Raw genomic sequence first — 23,773 nt, 5'->3', positions numbered from 1 at the left:
CCCTTCAGTCTTTTCATGAAAGAATCCGGAATCAGGAGTACATTTAGGTTATTCTCGTATTTGTGCCGACATCTTATGGACAAGGACCCCCCTCCCCCCTATTTTGTTATTCAGTGTGTGAAAAGTTAAAGACATAGACTATAATAGGTCTACGGCCAGCCGGCAGGTGGTAAAGACCATGCATAGACATGGTTAGGCTATCAATCAATCACATTTATTTATAAAGACCTTTTTACAACATCAGTTGTCACAAAGTGCTTATACAGAAACCGTGCCTAAAACCCCAGAGAGCAATGCAGATGTAGAAGCACTGTGGCTAGGAAAAACTCCATAGAAAGGCAGGAACCTAGGCTATGTGCTTTGCATATTGCTTAGCCTATAGGCCCTATTTGGCAGCGCACAAAGCATTTAAAAGCAGGCCTGCATTGTATCATCTCCATTCCTCTTCTCTCTTAAACGCCCACCATGACGCTAAACATAGCCCGCTCGAGCTGCTGCTGCTGACCCACGCACCTGCTTCTTCTAATGCGCCTGCCTGCCATTATCTTTTCACGGAAAGCGCTCGTAGGAGGTGCAGCTCCTACCAGGGATCTAAAGGGGTGAAAAATACCAAGTAAAAAATAACCTAAATAAATGCGTGGTATTTCGATGGAAATGAGAAAATAAAGCAGTGAGGCGCCATAACCTTCGGGTCTGGACTATTTCAGGACCATGGACAGCGGTTAGCGTGAAGTAACAGGCCCACGCCAATTGTAAGGCCATAGTGATTTAATCAGGCCTGCCTGGCCTGAGTAATGAGGAAACTCCATATGTGGTACTATATTGTATTGGACAGAAGTATTGATGTGAGAAGCCATGCATTGCAGGGAGGGAGGACACAGTAATGGTCTTTCGCGCTGTCTCTCTAATATAGGGCCTACTATTTTTCTCTTCCTCCTCTCTCTCTCTCTCGCACACACACACACACACACAAAATGTACAGGGACATTTGGAAAGCTTTGCTGGAGGGGGTCTAATAGACTTATCAGGATGACTACAACAACAGCAGCAGGTGCATGGCTAGCCTAATTAGGCATCGCGCTGTGGTGGTCTACCTCTCTGCCCTTCTCGCCCTGAGAGCGAGGAAACATTTACGGTCGTTTATAAAAATCACTAACTCTAGCCAAGCGAAACCTATCTTAGAGTCACTATGGGCGGCGAATGCGGTGCCGCTGCAGTTCCAACATGGTGCGGTGGGATTGAGCAAAGAGTCAAAATAGGCATACATACTCAGATTCCATCTGTGGCAAGCTATGCCTATGCTAAAGTAGGCCTATTGATAGGATGAAAGCACCGCTGTAATTAGAGCAGTACAAATTAATGTTTTGTCAATCAGCATTCAGGTCTTGAACCACCCAGTTTATAATATGATTTTAGTGGCAAAGCAGAATTTAAAAAAATCGAAATATGAAGTACACTCCCAGCCCCAAGTCCAATAGGTATATCCTCTGGCGTGTTAATGTCCTCTGTAGGCTATCCATAGCCAGAATGATTTTGCAGTGCATCGTGATCAAATAGGTTTCCTGTTATATTCAGAGGTGTAGGGAGGGTGAAGTTTATGCATACAAAAAAACATATAATTATACAGATGATTAACAAAACGTGCACAGGACAGTATTCATATCTTGGTTTTTGTGGTAAAAATTATGTGAATGAAAAAACTTCACTTTTGACAACGGTTTTCATAGACATATATACCTTGTCCATAATGTAGAGGCCTCTGGGATCTTCACTGAAGAGGTCAGGGGGGAGGAAGATGGCTGCTGTGACTGAGTCCTATAAGGTTTTAGAGAAACCATTCATTCAAATGAATTGTAGATGATGCATGTGATCTGCATAACATTATGAGACAAACCAATACCAATTGTATATACCTTTGTGTGCCTCCTCGTCAGTATACCTGCAGGCACAGACACACAAATAAGTGAGCAGTTCAGTCATCTGTGCCCAAAGCAGCTACATCCTTCAACATATTCTTACCTCTTTGTTGATTCATATCCATTGAATTGTGTCCATTTTCAGAATTTTTTAAAAGGGATAACATTTCAAATAACTCAGCCATTTGCACAAATATGAAAAGATAGATGGTATCATCATAAAACAATATAATTTTTGATCATAAAAGGAGAAACCTTATCTTAAATTGAGATCTTTCAATTTTTCAGTTAAGTGCCTGCACCTGCTGTCTTCTCAAATTCAAATCAAAATATTTCAGTTGGGCAGTGAGGTTCCTGCAAGAACCCCCAAGAACTAAAGAGGTTCCTCGATTAACCCAACCTCCTATGGGGTTCTTGGAATAACCTTTTGTGGGCATTTTTCACTGCCAAGAACCCGAAGGTTCTTCAAGGAACTTAGAGGATCTTAGAAGAACCCTTGTTGAACCCATACTTTTTTTGAGTGTAGACTCTCATTGTGTATTTTTCCCCCTCTATACCCCCTTCACCCTCCTTTGATACCTATTTTCCTACCTGTCCAATACCATACACCCACCGTTGAACAATCTGTCTCGATTTCGTAACATATAATATTTGCAGAAACCTGAAGTTATCACACACAACACGCCGCAGAGCTGATTTCTTTGTGTTCTAGCGGCACCAAAAGGCCGTATTGTGTAACAACACCTGAGTTGAGAGAAGGCCTGTTGCGCGGTGCAGAGGAGTGATAAGGCATTAAGCCAGACGCACATAATTGATTTGCTTAACCTCTTAAGGACCGGACACTTTTTTTCAATTTTCGCCTAAAATGACATACCCAATTCTAACTGCCTGTAGCTCAGGACCTGAAGCAAGGATATGCATATTCTTGATACCATTTCAAAGGAAACGCTTTGACGTTTGTGGAAATGTGAAATTAATGTAGGAGAATGTAACACATTAGATCTGGTAAAAGATAATACAAACAAAAAAACATGCGTATTTTTTGTTCCATCTTCTTTGAAATGCAAGACAAATGCCACAATACAATATTGCAGTTTAGGCGCAATTTAGATTTGGGCCACTGCTGTATCAGCAGTGTGTGTGTGTGCAAAGTTTCAGATTGATCCAGTGAAGCATTGCAATACTGGACTATTTTGTACCAAGTCTGCCGAATTGGTTAATTTATACATTTTCAAGTACATAACTATAGAGAACATACAAAAATGATATGGTAATACAAAATGTAAGTTTACACACTCCCAGGAATGTCATACATGATGGATCATTAGCTTATACACTAACTTTCACACATCTAGATGGCCGGGCGGAGTGGGTGTGGAGCCAGAGACAGCAGGGGTTCAAACTGTAGAACCCAGTTCCTACATTTGAATATAAAAGTGGATTTTATCAAACAAAACTATGCTACAATTTATCTCTGGGACCCTTAGGATGACAAATCAGAGCAAGATTATTGAATGTAAGTACATTATTTACCTTCAGAGGTGAATGTAGCTCTGGATAAGAGCGTCTGCTAAATGACTAAAATCTAAATGTAATGTATCAAACCAGTTGCCTCAAACAATAGCATGGTATTTTTTCACTGTAATAGCTACTGTAAATTGGACAGTGCAGTTAGATTAACAAGAATGTAAGCTTTCTGCCCAAATAACACATGTCTATGTCCTGGAAAGTTTGCTGTTACTTACAGCAGTCATGCTAATCACATTAGCGCACGTTAGCTCAACCGTCCCGTATATGGGACACCGATCCCGTAGAGGTTAAACTATATTGCAAATCAATTAATAATAATAATATGCCATTTAGCAGACGCTTTTATCCAAAGCGACTTACAGTCATGCGTGCATACATTTTTGTGTATGGGTGGTCCCGGGGTTCGAACCCACTACCTTGGCGTTACAAGCGCCGTGCTCTACCAGCTGAGCTACAGAAGACCACAATGCTCAATTAAATGCTCAAAGATCCAACTAATAAGCTTGATGAATTGGCTAGGCTGAGGAAAGGCTACACAAAACACACAAGTAGTCTACATTTATTTTCATTGTGGTCCTCTTATTTGCTCGACAAGTAGCCTACGCTCATTGTGGATTATACAATTACACATAAATACAATGTCAATAGTTTGAAGGGTGTCTACAACTACAAGGGAATGATGACCTGATGCTTTAAAAATAAGAGAAAATTGGGTGCAAGGAGGGTCATGTCACTCGTAATAACCAAATTCTGCAACAGCTGTACAAAATAATTACCATAATCTGTCATTATTGGACGGAAATAGGTGATCTTTAAATATTGTGCATTATTAATGGCCTGCTCTAGTAATGTCATCAAACACTTGCCGCCCTCGATCCTCAATTAGCGACGCAGATATTAGAATAGGAGATCAAACAGCTTTGGCCGCCAGGAGGGAACTAGTCATTCCCCAATCCTAATCCTTCTATGGTTTCCTCACACCGCTAAACAGACCTACAGCACTTTTCTCTAACTAACCAATGTGTTATTATTGACTCAGAGCTGAAATGAAGACAAAGTTGGCAGAACGGTCATCTTTTAGTCCATATTCTTTTTATTAGCAGCAGTAGTAGTGATGAGGATCCTGTTGGTGTGTTGAGGTCTACCTTCACAGTGCCTGAGGTCCCGTCCCACACAGCCAGCGTAAGCCATGGCATGGGCCAGGTAACTCTGCTCCTGGACCCCGTGGAAGAGGTGGGCCATGGGGCCGCACCACCACATCCTCTCCACCATGGGTCTCAGTGTCCAGGGGCACCGCAGACAGCTGCACGTAGTCCTTCGACTCTGACCAAGAGAAAGAGAGGGGGAGGTGAGAGGTGAGAGGAGAGAGGTGAATACATATGTAAATGGTTAATACATCTGTGAATATGGACTGGAGAGATAAACATGCAGCAGGAGTGATATTTATCAAGAAGGTCACAGGAGAAGGGAGGAGAGTACAGAGAGGAAAGCTATACAAGAACAGAAGATAGTTTTGGTTTCTTACTTGTGTCCACTTTACGGATGTCAGGGCGCTTGTTGTCTACGACTTTGTATCCAGGGCCGTTTCCATACATTAGGGTTGTGTAAGGCAGCATATCCTTCCCATACAGAGGAGATTTCCCTGTGAGAGAGATCCACAGCAGGGCTAATCACAATGTAAAGGTCTCACACACACACAGTGAGAGAGGAGCGTGTCCCGAGGGAGCTAGGGGTCGAGCAGGATGTTGAGTCGCCAGATGAGGTACTAGACTCTCCAGCCCCTACTGATGAACTGCTTAGTGTTTCACTACTGCATTAATCACCAAGATCTGGGAGGCTGGACCACTGGAGAGCCACAGAGAGAGGGAGAGGGAGAGGGAGAGAGGACTGAACAATGGGGAGCTACAGAGAGGGAGTGATGGAGGGAGGAAGAGGCAGAGAGGGGAGGGAGGGAGGGAAGGAGAGAGAGAGATCTAAGCTGTTTGTTTTCCTTTGTAATTGCAGGGGAGAGGAAATGTCAAAGTGCCAGTGGCATCTCCCAGACGGAGGCTGAGGCAGTCTAGTGGAGCACACCACCACCACCTCTGAGGTCATCACAGCTGTGAGGGGTGCAGACAGGGTTGCCAGGTCTAGCTAAAATGTCTAGCCCAATGACCTTTGAAAACCCGCTCACAAGGCCTGAAAACGAGCCCCCCAAAAATGTGCGCAGCAAGAGAGGAGTTGCCACATGTATCCAATAAACATTTTTTCCATAACGTTATTGAGCAAATTAAGAAGGAATATCAACATCATTTTTAGCGATGTAGGCTAAGAAGCAAAATTCGGTTTTCCATCAAAAGTATAATTCTTGCGAGTTTAAGAATATGTCCCAAGAGAAAATATAAATCGCCCTTATTAAACTCTCCAGATCATTTTCCATCAATGGATGTCGATTTAACTTGTTTTGACTGCTATGATTAAGCATTAAGGCCCGAGGAGGTGTGGTATATTGGCCATATACCACAAACCCCTGAGGTGCCATATTGCTATTATACAACGTAATTAGAACAGTAAAAATTATTTTTTTGTCATTCCCGTGGTACATGGTCTGATATACCATGGCTTTCAACCAATTAGCATTCAGGGCTCAAACCACGCAGTTTATAATTGTAAATAAATCCTGTTTGCACATGTGAATAACTATAGATAAATCCAACAGGAGAGTTTGAGTGATGAAAGTTAGAACGAGGACCTCGAAATCTCTGTGCAAAAAACGAATGTTAGGCTATTTTCCTGCAATTGTGCCGTTATTATGTGTCAGATGTTAAGACTACAAACCGTTATAAATGGCCTATTTGCTAGATTGACTTGTAATTTCAATAGGCATAGGCTACTGACTAAAATCTGGGTTTCTAATTGCCATTCAACTTTGCCATGGTTTGCTGAGCTAGATGCAGGCAGCCTATAGCCCCTTATAGGCCAACATCTCATTTCAGGGAAAAGTCCACAATGAAACTGACATTACATGTCACGTTCGTTCATAGACGGGTCAGACCAAGGCGCAGTGTGATATGCATACATGTTTATTTAAACTTAATAAACACTCGACAAAACAATAAACGAAACGAAACGTGAAGTCCAAGGTAGACACAAACAACATACCTTACACGGAACAAGATCCCACCACCCACTAGTGCCAATAGGCTGCCTAAGTATGGACCCCAATCAGAGACAACGAGCGACAGCTGCCTCTGATTGGGAACCACACCGGCCAACATAGATCTAGAATTACTAGACTATAAACATAGATCTACACCACATAGAAAATCACACCCTGACTCAACAAATAAGAGTCCCCAGAGTCAGGGCGTGACAGTACCCCCCCCCCCAAAGGTGCGGACTCCGACCGCACAACCTTTACTTAACAGGGTAGGGGCCGGATGGGCATTCCGCCTCGGAGGCGGATCCGGCTCCGGGCATGACAACCACCTATTCTCCGCTTCCCTGTTGCACCCCTGGTCTGGTCTGGACCTCGGCGCGCTGCTTCCCCTCTCCTTCCTCCCACAATACTCCAAGCCCTGTCTGGACCCTGGTGTGGGAGACCCCGAACCTGGAGAGGGGCTGACGTCTGGGTCTGGACTGGAGCCGCTGACCGGAGCTGGACTGGGCACCGGTGGAGCGGACTACTCTGGCTCCGGAGTGGAGCCGCTGACCGGATCTAGACTGGACCCCGGTGGAGCGGACTGCTCTGGCTCCGGAGTGGAGCCGCTGACCGGAACTGGATCAGGCACCGGTGGAGCGGACTGCTCTGGCTCCGGAGTGGAGCCGCTGACCGGATCTAGACTGGACCCCGGTGGAGCGGACTGCTCTGGCTCCGGAGTGGAGCCGCTGACCGGAACTGGATCAGGCACCGGTGGAGCGGACTGCTCTGGCTCCGGAGTGGAGCCGCTGACCGGAGCTGGACTGGACCCTGGTGGAGTGGACTGCTCTGGCTCCGGAGTGGAGCAGCTGACCGGAGCTGGATCAGGCACCGGTGGAGCGGACTGCTCTGGCTCCGGGCTGGAGCAGCTGACCGGAGCTGGATCAGGCACCGGTGGAGCGGACTGCTCTGGCTCCGGACTGGAGTTGCTGACTGGTGCCGGACCAGGCACCGGTGGAACGGGCACGGGCCGTGCCGGACTGGACACACTCACCACTGGTCTGGTGCGAGGAGCAGGAACAGGCCGGGCTGGTGACGCGCACCACTGGCTTGGTGCGAGGAGCAGGAACAGGCCGGGCCGGGCTGGCGACGCGCACCACTGGTTTGGTGCGAGGAGCAGGAACAGGCTGGGCCGGGCTGGGAACACGCACCACTGGTTTGGTGCGAGGAGCAGGAACAGGCCGGGCCGGACTGGCGACGCGCACCACTAGGTTGATGCGAGGAGCAGGAACAGGCCGGGCCGGGCTGGGAACACGCACCACTGGTTTGGTGCGAGAAGCAGGAACAGGCCGGGCCGGAATGTGGAGGCGGACTGGAGGTCTGGAGCGGAGAGCTGGCACAACCCGTCCTGGCTGAATGCCTACTTCCGCACAGTATGTGTGAGGCATCAGCACAGGACGTACTGGGCTGTGCACGCGCACTGGCGATACAGTTCGTAGAACTGGCGCAGGATATGCGGGACCGAGGAGGCGTACTGGAGACCAGGAGCGTTGAGCCGGCACACCCCGTCCTGGCTGAAAGCCCATCTTCGCACGGCACGTGCGTGGTGCAAGCATAGGACGTACAGGACTGTGCCGGCGCACTGGCGACACAGTACGTAGCTCCGCATAACACGGAGCTTGCCCAGTCATACGCTTCCTCGCGTGAGTACGGGGAGTTGGCTCTGCTCTAACCCTAGGCTCCGCCAACCACCCCGTGTGCCCCCCCCCCCAAAATGTTATTGGGGCTGCTTCTCGGGCTTCCTCCTCGACCGGCCTCCTCCGTGTTGCCGTTGCTCCTCTCCTGCCTGGGCATCTACCTTAGCCCATGGTCCTTTCCCCGCGAATATCTCTTCCCATGACCACAATTTGCCCACCTGTGACATGGCTACTCTCTCCGCCTGGGCACGCTGCTTGGTCCTCGTTTGGTGGGATCTTCTGTCACGTTCGTTCATAGACGGGTCAGACCAAGGCGCAGCGTGATATGCATACATGTTTATTTAAACTTAATAAACACTTGACAAAACAATAAACGAAACGTGAAGTCCAAGGTAGACACAAACAACATACCTTACACGGAACAAGATCCCACAACCCACTAGTGCCAATAGGCTGCCTATGTATGGACCCCAATCAGAGACAACGAGCGACAGCTGCCTCTGATTGGGAACCACACCGGCCAACATAGATCTAGAATTACTAGACTATAAACATAGATCTACACCACATAGAAAATCACACCCTGACTCAACAAATAAGAGTCCCCAGAGTCAGGGCGTGACATTACATGTGGAGAATTATACATTTGCGATACAGCTGTGACCATGATCACATTTGACAACTTTCAATTTAATGAACTAAACAGGGCCATTAATAATTGCATAATAACACAAGGCTACAACAACAAACTGGGTTATAGGCTATTTATTACATCTGTTTGCCAGCTCCAGGTAGGCTACACAAGTGGCAAATTGATTTGCAATGACTCCAGTGATATCGTCATTTCAATATATTTATTGTATCAAATGGTAGGCTACAGTAGCCTACAATGGCATAGAAATTAATAGCCTACTTGATGGCCAACAGATGCAAAATGTACCATATCATTCGCCACATTTATTGTCATTTTCATTGTGGACTTTTTCCCATAACAGAAGCACGCGAGGGAGTTCCATAACTTCCATTTCAAATGTCCACTTGCGCAGCGCTCCAGACCCTTGAACTGAGCATGAGTAAAACCCCTCACTTTACATGGTTTTCCATAAGAAAATTCGACATTAGAATGCAGTTTACTTTAAACCACCTCTGAGCAAATTTATCTAAAGAGCTGTAGTGCGCCTAAAGTTGTTTTCCAATGCTTTGTCACCGTTATATCAGTTCTAGCGCGTTAATATGTTGCAATTTAGAAGTAGCCCAAGTAGTCAGTTTCAAAGTATCACAATTTGGTCAGAAAACTGCAAACATGGCAACCCTGGGTGCAGAGCAGGAAGGTGGGGGGAGAGGTGGCAGAATGAGGACGTCCTGTCCACAGAGGAGAGGTGTGTTTTTGGATGTAAAGGGGGGAGAGATTCTTACTGCTTCACTACATAAGCGCATTACTAAACCAATGCAACATGACTATTGATCATTTCATACATTTAGCATGACCTGACCCAAACATCTAATCATGGAACCACTGAAAACAGTTGACCAAGCATCACTTTAATTATAGAAACACTGTAGTGGAAAAGCCCTATAATCAGAATGAGGACTACAATAACCAACTCTAACTCTATGGGGGAAACATCAACCATAATCCATGCAGAACGTTGTTTCTGTGAGGTCGTTGCTTACCCAGAATGCTTTGCCCTCTGAAGTGGTATCCGTTGAAGGTGAAGGCGTGGGAGTGGTCAGCTGTCACCAGGGTGAGCGTCTCCTCCTCATTGGTCAGCTCCAGGCCCTTGGCGACAGCGTTGTCAAAGGCAACCGTCTCGTGCAACGCCATGGAGGCTCTGCTGGCATGGTGGCCCTGGTCGATACGCCCACCTGACACACAGAGAGAGAAAGAGAAGGATGAAGTTACCCATAAACCCTGATCTAAGCTCAGTATTGTGGTGTCATCTCTAATGATTTAAGGTTAAGATTGGGGGAAGGTAAGCTGACCCTAGGTCTGTGTGTAAGGGACAAGGAGTAACGTTGAAATAAAGTTGAAATGACACTACTACAAGTGTAACTTAGCCAAGTAAAACCCACGAGCTCCTCTTCTCCTCATCAGTGCAGTCAGAAAGTGGAGAGAAGTTGGGCTAATATGTTGGGTCCCCAGGGAGCAGGAGGAGAGGGTACGGTGCACCATATGCCCAGCTCTATTTAAAGCCTGCTGCGATGTGTTATTTAAAACCCATTGTTGAAGATACAAGATGCTCAACAGAACAATCAGGTCCCAGGGTGGTGCCTCAGATTGAAGGTAGGATGGATGAGGGCCTGGGTCCAAGAGCCACCGCTGTGGAACAGTAATATGTCGCATCACAACATAATGTTTCCCCTCCTCACACTGCGGCAAACACATGCAGATCCTACTACAGTCTGCAGATACATGTAGTGCACTGCAGTCCCAAACTGTCTTGCTGAGAGGCATGCAGAGCATCAGCACCACAACTAACTAACCTCTATATTGACTCAAGATACAAAAATAAGGTTACACACACTTTGAAATCAATGCATCTTGGTGTTCAATTATATAAGCAAGTGGTGTGATTATTCGATTAATAGATTGATTCTATTTTAACAAACAACCGTGCACCTATTTTAAGGAGGAACCTCTTGGGATTGGGTTAATGGAGGGATTCATTGACTGACAGCTTGGTTAACCCTTTGCTCACCTTCCACCAGGAGAAAGAATCCCTTGGGGTTTTTGTTGAGGACGTGTATGGCCTTTTCTGTGGTCTCAGCGATGGACAGGTCCATGGTGGGGTCTCTCTCCACGTCAAAGCGCAGGTCCCCAGGCTCAAACAGGGCTGCAGTGAACAGAGTTGATCAGGTAAGGTAAGAAACATTTTTTTTTTAATGTAGAAGAGTGAGATCGTACTCAATGCACTTTAGCCCGTGAAAATGTGATAAAATGGGTCAGCATCATCTTAGTCAATGTTCACAATACATATATGTAGGCTGTGATGTAAGAATAGATAAGGCAGGATGAGGGACTCTATTACAAAGTGCAAGAAAGCACCAAGTACACCCCAGTGTCTATTGATATGCATCAGCAGTAATGTTTGTTGTGACCTTCAAATACACAGCTTTCCAGAATACTACAATCCTGTACTGCAGGAAGAGAGCAGAGCAGGGAGAGTAGTCACCCATAAGGTAGTCAGTGGTGTCAGGGTCCACAGCGTCAAAGTCACAAACACACAGAGAAAGAGCGAGAGAAAGGGGCGGTCTGAATACACCTCTTTAGGCAAATTTGTGCCTGAATGTAACCAATGTTGTGTGTCAATTTGTTGTTGGATAGTTTTTCTCTACCTTTCATCTTCTGCCAGTCAGATGAGGTGGCGTCCATCCTGTCTCTTGCCACTGGAGGCCATATCTCTGTGGTACTGGAGGCCATGTCTCTGGGGTACTGGAGGCCATGTCTCTGGGGTACTGGAGGCCATGTCTCTGGGGTACTGGAGGCCATGTCTCTGGGGTACCAGAACCTCTGAGGGGTTCTGGCTGCTCACATCAATGTCAGTGTTGTTGAGGAGCTGAGAGGTGATGTCTGTGCATCCTTTTTTCTTGGCGGAGGCGGGCACGTCTGCATCGCTGTACCACTTCCTGCTGGCACTGTGGGCATAGGTTGCGGCAGGAGTGGCATGCTGGACCCGCGTTGTCGTGACGATGCCAACGGATTTACCTGTGAGGGAATGAGGGAGGGAAGGAGGAAGAGTGAGAGGTAAGGAAATAAGGAGGGTGGGAGAGGAGGAAGTCATGAAGGAAGGAGGTTTTCTGTCAAACCTTGTCCACTATCAAAATAATCACCCTTGGTTTTAATACTTACTGTATATTTAATGTATGATATAGCCATGTGGCTGTGTTTGTGTGTCAGCTATCACATTATACAGCATTGAAATTAGAATATGTACATTTACTATGAGCATAGTAATCAGTTCGTTCTCTCTCTCTCTCTCTCTCTCTCTCTCTCTCTCTCTCTCTCTCTCTCTCTCTCTCTCTCTCTCTCTCTCTCTCTCTCTCTCTCTCTCTCTCTCTCTCTCTCTCTCTCTCTCTCTCTCTCTCTCTCTCTCTCTCTCTCTCTCTCTCTCTCTCTCTCTCTCTCTCTCTCTCTCTCTCTCTCTCTCTCTCTCTCTCTCTCTCTCTCTCTCTCTCTCTCTCTCTCTCTCTCTCTCTCACAGTCAGTCAGTCAGTCAGTCAGTCAGTCAGTCAGTCAGTCAGTCAGTAAAGGTAACATTCACCTGCCTCCATCAGCAGCACAGTATTACACCAGACCACAACACCTGATCGCCAGAGGGCCCAGACTCCAGATATAGATGGTCCTGATGGACACAACTGAACATCTAGCCAACTGTTATCTCTCTCCTGTTTATTAGTGCTTGGTATCGGTATCTAACACCCACCTGATTATATAACCTGTCCAGGAAAAACTCTGGACCCTAGTTATCGGCTGTAAGGTTTTCCTGGTAAGTCAACTGGATCAGGACAAACTCTGGACCCAAGTTATCGGCTGTAAGGTTTTCCTGGTAAGTCAACAGGATCAGGACAAACTCAGGGCCCTAGTGATGTGGGAAGTTGGGCAGAGATATGGTTCCTACCAGCATCTTTGGCCCACTTGAGAATGGAGGTGACCTCGTTGCCCTTCTGGGTCTTGCAGATTCCGTTGCGTGCTGCAGCATTCACCCCGACCGTGTTCAGGTTGGTCTTAACACCACAGAGGTAGGCTGTGGATGAACTGTCAGGGATCTGGAAGTCAACACTATACGTCTGCACACACAGACAGTACATGCATACATTAAGGGATAGAAAGGAATATACATTAGTAAACTGTACACACCTGCATCAGGACATCAAACATGTATGCATAAGTACACAGTACACATATGTACGCATGAGCTTGCACCTCATACATACATCATTATACACATCAATACACAACAGACAATCTCTTCCTCTGAGAGAGGTACCCATGGTTGCAGCTGCACATCAAACAAAGTGTAATCTCTATGGGTATCTCTGTGCATGATAATGTGGTATCTGAAGTTTGTTTGTTTGTGTGTGTGTGTGTGTGTTTGTGTGAACCTTGAGGAGGCCTGCATGGGGGAAAGTGTCCATGGTCATGACCGTCTCCTCTCCAGACTGGTTGTGCATCTGGCCCTTGAGGATTCGAGCTGCTGTGATGGTGGTAATGCCCATACCTTGGGGAAAATGGCACAGAGAAATACATCACACTAGGGTTGAACTGGACTGTAACTGGTGAATTAGAATAGGCTGGAAAGGAGGTTTCGGATGAGTTTCACTCATTGTATTTGTTATGCAAGATTTGCATACGTTGTTCGAATTTTCTTTAATGTTCATATTTACATTGCTTACACCACTGACGTGAGGTTTGGACGGTGATTGGTCACGCACCGTCACCCAGGTAGAGCATGATGTTTCTGGCCACATTGGTGTTCAACTTCCTGTTCAGTGCCGCCTGCAAAGCTTTGGCACCCTGGGCCCTCCAGAACTCTGGGTTCTCCTCCTCAACTGGAGCAGAGACACACACACTTATCAAAAATCACACTTATCAGAACTCCTCTAGCTCTCAATATGCAAATGTTTTCACTATTTTATATAATCTACTTTGAGCTGAGAGAGAGAGAGAGAGAGCGAGAGAGAGAGAGAGAGAGAGAGAGAGAAATCAGAGGGGATAGAGATGAACACCCAATGGACTGGTCTTTGGTCAGGCTCCAGGAGGCATGTAGTGAAGATTGTAATACTTCACTAGCCTGGCCTTTTATCTCCTCCAGCTAAACACACTGTAGATAGGAGGCTACAGGACCATACTGTAGATAGGAGGCTACAGGACCATACTGTAGATAGGAGGCTACAGGACCATACTGTAGATAGGAGGCTACAGGACCATACTGTAGATAGGAGGCTACAGGACCATACTGTAGATAGGAGGCTACAGTACCATACTGTAGATAGGAGGCTACAGTACCATACTGTAGATAGGAGGCTACAGTACCATACTGTAGATAGGAGGCTACAGTACCATACTGTAGATAGGAGGCTACAGTACCATACTGTAGATAGGAGGCTACAGGACCATACTGTAGATAGGAGGCTACAGTACCATACTGTAGATAGGAGGCTACAGTACCATACTGTAGATAGGAGGCTACAGTACCATACTGTAGATAGGAGGCTACAGGACCATACTGTAGATAGGAGGCTACAGGACCATACTGTAGATAGGAGGCTACAGTACCATGCTGTAGATAGGAGGCTACAGTACCATACTGTAGATAGGAGGCTACAGTACCATACTGTAGATAGGAGGCTACAGTACCATACTGTAGATAGGAGGCTACAGTACCATACTGTAGATAGGAGGCTACATTACCATACTGTAGATAGGAGGCTACAGTACCATACTGTAGATAGGAGGCTACATTACCATACTGTAGATAGGAGGCTACAGTACCATACTGTAGATAGGAGGCTACAGTACCATACTGTAGATAGGAGGCTACAGTACCATACTGTAGATAGGAGGCTACAGGACCATACTGTAGATAGGAGGCTACAGTACCATACTGTAGATAGGAGGCTACAGTACCATACTGTAGATAGGAGGCTACAGGACCATACTGTAGATAGGAGGCTACAGTACCATACTGTAGATAGGAGGCTACAGGACCATACTGTAGATAGGAGGCTACAGGACCATACTGTAGATAGGAGGCTACAGGACCATACTGTAGATAGGAGGCTACAGTAACATACTGTAGATAGGAGGCTACAGTACCATACTGTAGATAGGAGGCTACAGGACCATACTGTAGATAGGAGGCTACAGTACCATACTGTAGATAGGAGGCTACAGTACCATACTGTAGATAGGAGGCTACAGTACCATACTGTAGATAGGAGGCTACAGGACCATACTGTAGATAGGAGGCTACAGGACCATACTGTAGATAGGAGGCTACAGACAGGGCTTCAATTACATAATGTCACAAGTTTCAATTAGGACTGCAGATAGTAGTTGTTTACTACTTAGTTGATTTGGCAGATTCAGGAGAACTTGTGAAGCAAGGTGAGAGAGGATGGACAGAGTGAGAGGCCACACACCATTTACTATCTTTGGGATCTCCCCACTGATTCTGGCCGTGGTTGGCAGCTTCAGCAATAGACCCACCGAACGAGAAGATATCCAATGTAGAGACTACGAACCAACACCAGTGGTGACAGACAACCAACACCAGTGGTGACAGACAACCAACACCAGTGGTGACAGACAACCAACACCAACCCCAATGGTGACTGACAACCAACACCAGTGGTGACAGACAACCAACACCAGTGGTGACAGACAACAGCTCTGAATGATTGCTTTTATTTATGACTTTATTGATGAACAGACTGTAGCAGTTGATCAAAGGCACACTAACAGGGAACGTGTGGGAACAGAGCTTCCACTAGACACACTATAAACACTGACCTCGGATCTGCTAATACAGTCGGGAACAAACACACAGATCATAAATGGGATAATAAAGGGGTAGATCATTAATAACCCAGTAGACACAATGGGATAAAGGACTCATGATGATTTACGTAATAGAGTCCAATGGGACTGGACTGCATGGTTGAAGGGCTCTCCTCTGGGAGACAGCTGCCAAACACACACACCAGTTAATCACGTATGCATATAATTACGGCAACTTGTTAATGAACAGATTTTTATATATAGTCCCACACACTCTCACTACACAGACTTTCAACATAACATGTCTTAACACTCAAATCACACACACACACACATTTATGAACCTACACGCAGAGAGAAGCAGCCCCAGACACTGAGTAGTGATAACAGCATTGTGAGGGTGGTGGTGAGGGCAGGGTGTGTTGGCACTGTGTTACTGCGCAGGGATTTACAGTGAGTAATGCGGCCCAGGAAGGAGGCATGTGACATCACGAGCGATGTAGGCGTTATCGTTAGCTGTGAGGAGGTGCCCACGCATACAGTACACTGCCACTGATTGAATGACAATCATTTGTTGGTTGACCGACTGATTGAGTGACAAGCTGCTTACTCTTCTCTAGTATGAAGAATCCCTTGGGTTTTTTGTTGAGGATGCTTCCTCCACCATGCCTGGAATAGATGGCTCCATGCTGGGGTCCCTGTACAGCTCAAAACTAATGTCATTGGTAGGAGACAGCCCTGCAATACACAGGCAGAGGTGTTATGCACTCACATCAATAATGTGCAGTTACATAGATGGTGTGACGGCTCCCTCTTGTGATTATGGAAGCAATGCACAAACCTGAATCATTATACAGTGCATTCAACTATCTGGAGTGGTCAAAGGGTTAACAGGATAAACAGGATAAAAGGAGGCTGAAGATTAGACCATGTCAGTAACTGAAGGGGAGAGAATGGTTCCTGTAACAGTCAGGCAAGATAAGCCGATAAAAGAAGGAAACAAAATGGCCACCGGGATAAGGTTACAGCGGGGTAAAATTACAGTGATTACATGAAAGAAACCTCTGTTGTCTTCATTGTAGGTAGTGTATTGAAGAGGACACGAGGTGGAATGTTGTCCCCATAAGTAGTGTATTGAAAAGGGCGTGAGGTTGAATGCTGTCTTTATTATACAGTGCATTCGGAAAGTATTCAGACCCCTTCACTTTTTCCACTTTGTTACGTTACAGCCTTATTCTAAAATGGATTCCCAAAAAAATGTCATCAATCTACAGACAATACCCCATATTGACAAAGTGAAAACAGGTTATACATTTTTGCAAATGTATAAAAAAGAAAAACAGAAATACCTTATTTACATAAGTATTCAGACCGTTTGCTATGAGACTCGAAATTGAGCTCAGGTGCATCCTGTTTCCATTGATCATCCTTGAGATGTGTCTACAACTTGATTGGAGTCCACCTGTGGTAAATTCAATTGATTGGGCATGATTTGGAGTGGCACACACCTGTCTATATAAGGTCCCACAGTTGACAGTGCATTTCAGAGCAAAAACCAAGCCATGCGGTCGAGGGAATTGTCCATTGAGCTCCGAGACAGGATCGTGTCGAGGCACAGATCTGGGGAAGGGTACCAAAAAAATTCTGCAGCATTGAAGGTCCCCCAAAACACAGTGGCCTCCATCATTCTTAAATGGAAGAAGTTTGGAACCACCAAGACTCTTCCTAGAGCTGGCCGCCAGGGCAAACGGAGCCATCTGGGGAGAAGGACCTTGGTCAGGGAGGTGACCAAGAACCCGATGGTCACTCTGACAGAGCTCCAGAGTTCCTCTGTGGAGATGGGAGAACCTTCCAGAAGGACAACCATCTCTGCAGCACTCCACCAATCAGGCCTTTATGGTAGAGTGGCCAGACAGATGCCACTCCTCAGTAAAAGTCACATGACAGCCCGCTTGGAGTTTGCCAAAAGGCACCTAAAGGACTCTGACCATGAGAAACAATATTCTCTGGTCTGATGAAACCAAGACTGAACTCTTTGGCCTGAATGCCAAGCGTCATGTCTGGAGGAAACCAGGCACTGCTCATCACCTGGCCAATACCATCCCTACGGTGAAGCATGGTGGTGGCAGCAGGTTCATCCGCAAACAGGACAAAGTACTGAGTAAAGGGTCTGAATACTTTTATTTTTTTATAAACTTGCAAACATTTCTAAAAACATATTTTTGCTTTGTCATTATGGGGTATTGTGTGTAGATTTGGGGGGGGGGGTTATTTAATCAATTTTAGAATAAGGCTGTAACATAAAATGTGGAAAAGCTGAAGGGGTCTGAATACTTTACGAATGCACTGTAAGTAATGTATTGAAGAGGGCGTGAGGTTGAATGTCTTTATAAGTAGTTTATTGAAGAGGGCGTGAGGTTGAATGTCTTTATAAGTAGTTTATTGAAGTGGGCGTGAGGTTGAATGTCTTTATAAGTAGTTTATTGAAGAGGGCGTGAGGTTGAATGTCTTTATAAGTAGTTTATTGAAGAGGGCGTGAGGTTGAATGTCTTTATAAGTAGTTTATTGAAGAGGGCGTGAGGTTGAATGTCTTTATAAGTAGTTTATTGAAGTGGGCGTGAGGTTGAATGTCTTTATAAGTAGTTTATTGAAGTGGGCGTGAGGTTGAATGTCTTTATAAGTAGTTTATTGAAGAGGGCGTGAGGTTGAATGTCTTTATAAGTAGTTTATTGAAGAGGGCGTGAGGTTGAATGTCTTTATAAGGAAACGGAATCTAGCTCTAAGAGCTGCCAACTCTGCTCTGTCTATCTGGTCAAAGGGTTAACAGAATAAACAGGAATAAATTATATAGTGGCCAGGGACGATTTCTGCCTTCATTACCATTCAGAACATTTTCTATCAAAGGGGACATACAAGGTAGAGGACGGATTTCTGTTTATCACAGAAGACAACATTTTACTATTCTTGAGGAGGCCATTTGATCATCAAATTGAAAGGCGAAAAATTAAGTGGAGAGGAAGGTTTTTTTGAGTGTGTTGGAGGATGAAAAGGTGCTGTTACAGTGTAAGACTACTGTACTTCTATGTTATGGAACATCTGGGAGGCCAGGTCAGTACAGCCCTGTTGTCTGGCCTCGTGACTCATTGCACTGTCTCTGTACCAAATACCGGCTCACACAGTGGGTGTAACTCACAGCAACCATGGCGTGTTGTACCCTTTCACAAAATCCGACTTACCTGAGAGGAGGGGAGTACTGGACAAGGTCAGCCAGGGAGGGATAGAGGGATGAGACCTGAGAGGAGGGGAGTACTACTGGACACAAGGTCAGACAGGGAGCAATAGAGGGATGAGACCTGAGAGGAGGGGAGTACTGGACAAGGTCAGACAGGGAGGGATAGAGGGATGAGACCTGAGAGGAGGGGAGTACTACTGGACACAAGGTCAGACAGGGAGCAATAGAGGGATGAGACCTGAGAGGAGGGGAGTACTGGACACAAGGGAGGGACAGAAGCACAGCGTGTAGAACTTGAGCTCTATCAATCTTGCTCATAGTTAGATCCAAGATATGTTCAAAGTTGGAGGTTGCAGTTTAAGTGAGTTTGTTACATAGGGCAGTCATGGCGGGATGTGGCTAGTGGTTGTACAGTACCTGCATCTGACTCAGCGCAGTATGGAGGTGACCTCGTTGCCGTTACACTGTTTACAGACAGCCTTGGCACTCAACCCCCCCCAGGAACTTGTGGTCGGCAGGTAGCTTAGTGGTTAAGAGCGTTGTTCCAGTAAACGAAAGGTTGCTGGTTCTAATCCCCGAGCCGACTAGGTGAAAAGTCTGTCGATGTGCCCTTGAGCAAGGCACTTAACCCTAATTGCTCCTGTAAGTCGCTCTGGATAAGAGCGTCTGCTAAATGACTAAAATGTAAATGTTGTCTGTGGCTGCCACATTTTACAGTAATTAGACAGACCTATGACTAACTAGGGTATGAGAATGCTTGCATCTTAGCTTTTCTTTAATGATTGTTTAGTAAACCTAAATCTCAAAACCCCTACCTACCAATATATCCAAAACTACAGCCCCATTCCATTAACCAGGTACTCCTCTGTGCAAAAAAAAAGAAGAAAATAAACTAAACTGAAAAGGAGCCTGAATTGTGATAGAACGGAGATCAAATAAAGTGTGTGGTAAAGCTACAGTGGGGGAAAAAAAGTATTTAGTCAGCCACCAATTGTGCAAGTTCTCCCACTTAAAAAGATGAGAGAGACCTGTAATTTTCATCATAAGTACATGTCAACTATGACAGACAAATTGAGGGAAAAAAATCCAGAAAATCACATTGTAGGATTTTTTATGAATTTATTTGCAAATTATGGTGGAAAATAAGTATTTGGTCACCTATAAACAAGCAAGATTTCTGGCTCTCACAGACCTGTAACTTCTTCTTTAAGAGGCTCCTCTGTCCTCCACTCGTTACCTGTATTAATGGCACCTGTATGAACTTGTTATCAGTATAAAAGACACCTGTCCACAACCTCAAACAGTCACACTCCAAACTCCACTATGGCCAAGACCAAAGAGCTGTCAAAGGACACCAGAAACAAAATTGTAGACCTGCACCAGGCTGGGAAGACTGAATCTGCAATAGGTAAGCAGCTTGGTTTGAAGAAATCAACTGTGGGAGCAATTATTAGGAAATGAAAGACATACGAGACCACTGATAATCTCCCTCGATCTGGGGCTCCACGCAAGATCTCACCCCGTGGGGTCAAAATGATCACAAGAACGGTGAGCAAAAATCCCAGAACCACACGGGGGGACCTAGTGAATGACCTGCAGAGAGCTGGGACCAAAGTAACAAAGCCTACCATCAGTAACACACTACGCCGCCAGGGACTCAAATCCTGCAGTGCCAGACGTGTCCCCCTGCTTAAGCCAGTACATGTCCAGGCCCGTCTGAAGTTTGCTAGAGTGCATTTGGATGATCCAGAAGAGGATTGGGAGAATGTCAGATGAAACCAAAATAGAACTTTTTTGGTAAAAACTCAACTCGTCGTGTTTGGAGGACAAAGAATGCTGAGTTGCATCCAAAGAACACCATACCTACTGTGAAGCATGGGGGTGGAAACATCATGCTTTGGGGCTGTTTTTCTTCAAAGGGACCAGGACGACTGATCCGTGTAAAGGAAAGAATGAATGGGGCCTTGTATCGTGAGATTTTGAGTGAAAACCTCCTTCCATCAGCAAGGGCATTGAAGATGAAACGTGGCTGGGTCTTTCAGCATGACAATGATCCCAAACACACCGCCCGGGCAACGAAGTAGTGGCTTCGTAAGAAGCATTTCAAGGTCCTGGAGTGGCCTAGCCAGTCTCCAGATCTCAACCCCATTGAAAATCTTTGGAGGGAGTTGAAAGTCTGTGTTGCCCAGCGACAGCCCCAAAACATCACTGCTCTAGAGGAGATCTGCATGGAGGAATGGGCCAAAATACCAGCAACAGTGTGTGAAAACCTTGTGAAGACTTACAGAAAACGTTTGACCCGTGTCATTGCCAACAAAGGGTATATAACAAAGTATTGAGAAACTTTTGTTATTGACCAAATACTTATTTTCCAACTATATATACAGTGGGGGGAAAAGTATTTAGTCAGCCACCAATTGTGCAAGTTCTCCCACTTAAAAAGATGAGAGAGGCCTGTAATTATCATCATAGGTACACGTCAACTATGACAGACAAAATGAGAAAAACATTTCCAGAAAATCACATTGTAGGATTTTTAATGAATTTATTTGCAAATTATGGTGGAAAATAAGTAGCCACTCCTTCGTTGCCCGGGCGGTGTGTTTGGGATCATTGTCATGCTGAAAGACCCAGCCACGTTTCATCTTCAATGCCCTTGCTGATGGAAGGAGGTTTTCACTCAAAATCTCACGATACATGGCCCCATTCATTCTTTCCTTTAAACGGATCAGTCGTCCTGGTCCCTTTGCAGAAAAACAGCCCCAAAGCATGATGTTTCCACCCCCATGCTTCACAGTAGGTATGGTGTTCTTTGGATGCAACTCAGCATTCTTTGTCCTCCAAACACGACGAGTTTAGTTTTTACCAAAAGGTTATATTTTGGTTTCATCTGACGATATGACATTCTCCCAATCCTCTTCTGGATCATCCAAATGCACTCTAGCAAACTTCAGACGGGCCTGGACATGTACTGGCTTAAGCAGGGGGACACGTCTGGCACTGCAGGATTTCAGTCCCTGGCGGCGTAGTGTGTTACTGATGGTAGGCTTTGTTACTTTGGTCCCAGCTCTCTGCAGGTCATTCACTAGGTCCCCCCGTGTGGTTCTGGGATTTTTGCTCACCGTTCTTGTGATCATTTTGACCCCACGGGGTGAGATCTTGCGTGGAGCCCCAGATCGAGGGAGATTATCAGTGGTCTTGTATGTCTTCCATTTCCTAATAATTGCTCCCACAGTTGATTTCTTAAAACCAAGCTGCTTACCTATTGCAGATTCAGTCTTCCCAACCTGGTGCAGGTCTACAATTTAGTTTCTGGTGTCCTTTGACAGCTCTTTGGTCTTGGCCATAGTGGAGTTTGGAGTGTGACTGTTTGAGGTTGTGGACAGGTGTCTTTTATACTGATAACAAGTTCAAACAGGTGTCATTAATACAGGTAACGAGTGGAGGACAGAGGAGCCTCTTAAAGAAGTTACAGGTCTGTGAGAGCCAGAAATCTTGCTTGTTTGTAGGTGACCAAATACTTATTTTCCACCATAATTTGCTAATAAATTCATTAAAAATCCTACAATGTGATTTTCTGGAGAAAAAAAATCTCAATTTGTCTGTCATAGTTGACGTGTACCTATGATGAAATTTACAGGCCTCTCTCATCTTTTTAAGTGGGAGAACTTGCAGAATTGGTGGCTGACTAAATACTTTTTCCCCCCACTGTAAGTAGTGAGGACTGATGAGGGCTCAGAGTGCACACAAAAAGTGAATAGGTTAAGAGTTCAGGGGGCCTGAAACATGACTGACCTGTTACTTTGGTCAGACCATACAAATCTGTGGTGTAGGATTAAGGTCTAGTCACCTCTTCCACCCTCGATCTACACAGATGGAACTTCTGCACAAAAGAGAACAGTCAGAACACACAACTCTGCAGACGGGAGAACTTTAGAAGCGGAGACAATGAAAACACACAAATGCAATTTCTCAGCGGTGGAGCCGCATACTCATGTTCTGATTGGCTGAGACTTACACAATGCCCAGTCGGCTTCCTCATTCCACAAGACAATTAAGTACAGTAAAGGCTTTCAGTTTCTTTGTATGGGGCAACAGAGTGAGAGGACATAGTGGGGCGTAACAGTTTGAAATCTGACATTACTGTGAAACAACATGTAGGCCGTCAGTCCTCCCCTCTCTGGAAACAAAAACCTTTTTTTCTCTAGTGTTTTCTTTTTTGCAATGTTCTTTATTATCTTTTCCAGTTTTGGATATGAAAAGAGGCATTCATTTTCTTAATTAAATACTTCATAAAGTAAAGCAAAAAATTATTTACAAAATATTCAATTAAATTGTAATCAATGACCTCCGGTGGATAATTACAAGCACCTTCTGCTAGCTGAGGAGAGAAAAATATAAATACATAGAACTGCCACTTTGTTTCTGAAAAAAAATACATGGCATAACATTAGCACTTATTTTTGAAAAATAAAACCCCAAAAAACTGAATATACAGTGGGGAGAACAAGTATTTGATACACTGCCGATTTTGCAGGTTTTCCTACTTACAAAGCATGTAGAGGTCTGTAATTTTTATCATAGGTACACTTCAACTGTGAGAGACGGAATCTAAAACAAAAATCCAGAAAATCACATTGTATGATTTTTAAGTAATTAATTTGCATTTTATTGCATGACATAAGTATTTGATCACCTACCAACCAGTAAGAATTCCAGCTCTCACAGACCTGTTAGTTTTTCTTTAAGAAGCCCTCCTGTTCTCCACTCATTACCTGT

General features: G+C 45.2%; 1 pseudogene; it reads right to left on the bottom strand.

Moving 5' to 3' along the window:
• Positions 1-1,064: 1,064 nt before the first annotated feature.
• On the bottom strand, positions 1,065-19,417 carry LOC121568107 (annotated as a pseudogene).
• Positions 19,418-23,773: the final 4,356 nt, after the last annotated feature.

Source organism: Coregonus clupeaformis, chromosome 6 (genome assembly GCF_020615455.1).
Source record: "Coregonus clupeaformis isolate EN_2021a chromosome 6, ASM2061545v1, whole genome shotgun sequence".
In the NCBI taxonomy this organism is placed as follows: domain Eukaryota; kingdom Metazoa; phylum Chordata; class Actinopteri; order Salmoniformes; family Salmonidae; genus Coregonus; species Coregonus clupeaformis.
The sequence above is the reverse complement of the archived record's forward strand: the minus strand, read 5'-3'. Positions and strand labels throughout refer to the sequence as shown.